This window comes from Triticum urartu, chromosome 1A (assembly GCF_056163025.1).
Source record: "Triticum urartu cultivar PI428250 chromosome 1A, HENAU_Tu73, whole genome shotgun sequence".
Taxonomy (NCBI): Eukaryota; Viridiplantae; Streptophyta; class Magnoliopsida; order Poales; family Poaceae; genus Triticum; species Triticum urartu.
In genome coordinates this window covers 177116653-177121435 of record NC_141873.1, presented here as the reverse complement: position 1 = coordinate 177121435, position 4783 = coordinate 177116653, and positions in this window count along the sequence as shown.

Here is a 4783-nt window from a genome sequence, read left to right as displayed (position 1 = left end):
GAGGATATATCTTCTTAAGGTCGCATAGGATAGTTGGTATCTTGTCTCTAAGACGCCCCAAAGCATCTATCCTGATATTTCTACTGCAGAGTTCCCTGATGAATTGTCCCAAGTCTGTAACTGCTCTGTATAAGTCAGGGTGGCCCAATCCTCTAAGGATAACAGGTAAAACCCTTTGAAGTAGGACGTGGCAGTCATGAGTTTTCAACCCTTGTACCTTGTCTCCATCTGCACTGACTCTCCTTTCAGGGTTGGAAGCAATCCATGTGGGAATCTCACACGTGACAGGACCTTGCATAATTCTTTTATTTTTACCTTGTCCAAGATGGACACAGCTGGGGCCATATCCCGTGGTTTACCTTCAACTTGCACCTGCAAATCCTGTCTAATACCCAGGTGTGTCAAATCAATCCTAGATTTTAAGGTATCTTTCGTCTTGCCTTCGATATTAAGAAGTGTGTAGATAATGATGTCACATATATTTTTCTCGATGTGCATCACATCAAGATTATGCCGCAGATCCAAATCTTTCCAATACTCCAAGTCCCACAAAGTGGACCTGCGCGTAAACAATAATCTCTTTTCTGCCTTGCCACGCTTCCTTTTCCCGCTACCATTATCTGGATGGTTTCCTGGTGTAATATGCCTGACCTTCTCTAATTCCACTTGCAACGCATCGGCGGTGAGACTCTTTGGCGCATCACGGTTTTCATGTTTTGCATTAAACACATGTCTTCAGTATTTTCTAGGATGCGGCTTGTCCTTGGCAAGGAAACGGCGGTGTCCAATGTAACAGATCTTGCTAAGTATTGCGTATGACATCGGATTCCTGTCACAGCGAACACATGCATTGTAACCATGTGTCGTTCGCCCTGACATAGTGCCCAATGCCAGATAATCATGGATGCACCAAATTATAATAGCACGCAGAAAGAAATCAGCTGGTGGGCTGCTATATAGGTCTCGAGTGAGAACACCCCTCCATAGCTGTTGAAGTTCCTCCACAAGAGGCTCCATGAACAAATCAGAATCCTTTCTAGGACTTTTTGGACCTAGGATGAGCAAGGCCATCATGTAGTTTGATTCTTTGGTGCAGACAATTGGAGGCATGTTGTAAGGGATAACAAGCACTGGCCACATGCTATATGTGGCGCTCTGGTGGCCAAATGGGTTAAATCCATCTGAAGCTAAGCCAAGTCTAATGTCTTTCGGGTCAGCAGCAAACTTTTGGGCTTCTGATTGAAGCTTTTCCACTCACTACCATGTGATGGATGGCTCATTACATTCTGGTCTCTGTACTCCTGGTTCCTAGAATGCCACAATACATCCTCTCTTGTTTCAGCATCATGAAACAACCTCTGCAATATTGGTGTAATTAGAAAATGTCTCAGAACATCATGAGGAATCTTCTTCACAGCATCGCCATCTTTCCATCTTGAGGATTTGCATTTCGAGTGTTCACTTAATTTGGCATAATCCTTCTGGAACAGAACACAATTATTCTTACACACATGGATCATATCATATCCAATTCCAACTCATTGAAGGATATTCTTCATTTTACTATAGGTGTGTGGTAGCTCGGACGCATCTGGGAAAGCTTTGCGGAAAGCAACCAACATCGCATCGAATGATTTGTTGGACATCCGCTCTGATGTCTTCACCTGAAGAAAGGTGACCATAGCTGAGAATACTGACAACTTATTTCCTAGGGTGACAGCCACGTTGCATTGTTCCAACATGCGGTCCCACCGGTTTTCTTCTACAGGTGAAAGTTCACGGAATACACGAGAATTTTGTAGCATTGTTTCAATGTTTGTCAAACTCACTGGCTCCGCCACCACCTCCTCCTCCTCTTCCACCTGAGCATCAGGCAGATCAAGATGGTGATGTACGGCTTCCACATAGTCAATAATATTGACGTTCACAGCTTCACCATGATGAACCCACCTAGTATATGTGACTGAGATCCCATACAAGTGTAGATGATTTTGCATAGTTGACTGGGGTATTGTAACTAAATTCATACAACTGCTACACGGGTAGAGCACATCGGATTTCAGACCACCGTACTCAGCTCTGATAAAGTTCATGAAGTTTTCAACCCCCTTGACATATGCAGCGGAGAATCTTCGAGCAGAAGTTATCCAAGTCATGTCCATCTGTTAGACATACAAATTAGTTCTTCAACTAGATATTACAGGAAAAACATATATGCTTTTTTATGAAGTCCAGAAGAAAATACCTAGGTCGATGTCTAAAGCTATGGCAAGATATTTGGACGAGCAGATCTAAGTAACGAAATATATGTAAAGCTAATTCAACAAACAGATTTGAGTGCTAAATTATGGCAGGCTATTTCAGCAGTCAATGAGGCTGAGCACACAGCCATCGAACTATCGAAGGCCATCGCAACAACAAAGATCGAGTATAAAACGGTGTAGAGCTATTTCCCCTAACAGATTGGCTACTAGACCATGGCAATCTACGTCACAATAAATATATGGCAGGATATTTTAGCAACTAATCGGCCTTGGCATGCCATCTCAGCTAAGAAGATTGAGTGCAGAACAGGGCAAGGAATCTTCTTAAGCAGAGCATATTGACTGTAAACTACTTGGGCAAATAGTGAGATTAACATCGTCTATCAAATAACATTCAGCGCTACACCGACATGCACGGGGCCTCAGTCTAGAATGCGCGTACCATGGGAGAAGCTGACCGCCGTGCGTCTCCACACGAATGTCGCCAGCGGTGGCGGCGCTGACCGCCGTGCGCCTCCACAAGAACGTCGCCGGCGGTGGCCGTGCAGCTAGAGGATGGCAGTCTACGAGAGCGTACTGTGGGAGCGAGAGGATCACCGTGCGTCCCCTCGATGAACCGCGGCACCGATGTATCGGCGTGGCGGGGAGGGCGGCTTTGGCGGAGCAAATGGAGTGGAGGGGGACGGGGGGAGGGGGTTTGGGGAATATTATTGGCTAGTTGGTCGAAGGGCGGCTGAATCTAGGATTTGGGGGGGGGATTTTGGGTGGGGGAGGATTTTTGCACGGTGGGCGGGGGGAGTTTGGCGCATGGTCGGTTTCTCCAAGTGCAGTCCCACGTGTCAGTGAAGAGGCAAGCCGAAGGGTGTTCCGTTTGCGTGAGCTGTGTGCAGGACCGAACGTGTGTGGGGTGCAAAGCGACCGTGAAAGGGGTGCTGTGAGTGTACCACCTTTTTCATTTTAAACTAGGTGCTTCGTCCCCTCAAAAAAACTTGTTGCTTCGCACGATCCATCGATACTACTATGAGTAATCCGGTAATCCCAACAAAAACGGCGCGGCCGGGTCTTTTCCCGCGCGATATGCTGGGAGGTTGGCTTAGTTGGGTTTTTTAGGACAAGTAATGCTACAGCTACGTAGTCCGAGTTACGTAATTAACATAATGTGAAACTTGTGAGCTGTTGATTGTAGATTGGCCCGACGTCCAAAGGTCTAAACCGGGGTAGGTTTGTAGCTTCATCTAGACGCCACGCAACCGCCTCCAAAATAAATCATACATAATGGCTGCCTAAGCACACATGCGCGCGGCCGAAATCGCTCCCGCCCACTATTTGGGACACCTGGGATTACCATCCTACCCCGGACCCGTGGTAGGTCCGAAATTTAAGAGGGGGGCAAAGTTTGTACTTTCCCAAAATTTCAAACAAGCGCGTCCCATCTTCTGTTCACAAAAGCCAAAAACAAGCGCGTCCCTGACCGAAACATGGTTCCCCCCTGCCCACCCGTTCGATTCCCCATTCGTACTCCGTGGGCGCAAAAAGTACCTCTCCACCAGCCGCGAAACCCCGGCGTCCTCCATCCGCCACCCCATTCCACCCATCAACCGCCGCCCTCCTCCATCACGCCGGAGCCGATACCCCGACGTCGTCATGCACCGCAACCTCAACCGCAACGCCCTCCACAGCTAGTAGTTGAAGCCGAGGCCGAGCCATCCGTACCCGAGCCAGTTCAACCACGCTGTCCTGCGCCTCACCGCTGCCGCTCCAACTTCGCCACCCTCCACCGCACCAAAGTTATTCCTGCTACGCCGTCCTTTGCCGCCTCGGATCAGCTTCCCCTCCACCGACATACGGCCACAGCAACACAGTCAACAATTTGTCCATGGGTTCGTCCAAGCCTGCACCCTCCAGAACATCGGTTTCCCCGGCAAAGAAAAGAAGATCCGCCCGACATGTGGAGGCGACCACACTGGCAACCGAAAATGGTACTCCTCTTCCCTTATTCGTGCAAATCTTACGTGTCTGCTTGCACGGTATTCATCCCACAGAAGACACTAGTTGACCGCTTCTTCTTGATACTAGATGTTCCTAGTAACTCGCGATGCAAAAGGTTTCTCCTCGTATACTATTTCACCTTAGCTAGAGGTCCGTCGCCCCCCCCCCCTGAATTGCAATTCCCGGTCAGTTGATTCCCAATTAACGGAAGCATTCCCCAGCGTAACAGGCGCTAGTCCGCCTATTACGCCGGGGAAGCAGTCCCTCGGTGTTTATCTTAGGGGCGTGTGGGGCCTAGAGCTACTAGCGCCCGATCTGGAGGTTGGCCGGGATTAAAGGGATGGCCCGGGGGCGCTGCCAAGCACGGCGGTGGTGTGAGGTCGAGGGGAGGGCGGGGCGGCGGAGGCAGGGCTCTGGGCCGGTGGTCGCTGGCGGTTCAAGAAAGATCGTCAACAGTGACTGGCGGGAGGTAGACGAAGGCCATCTGCCTGTTCCTTATAGATCGGACAGTTCATTAAAAGAATCGACTG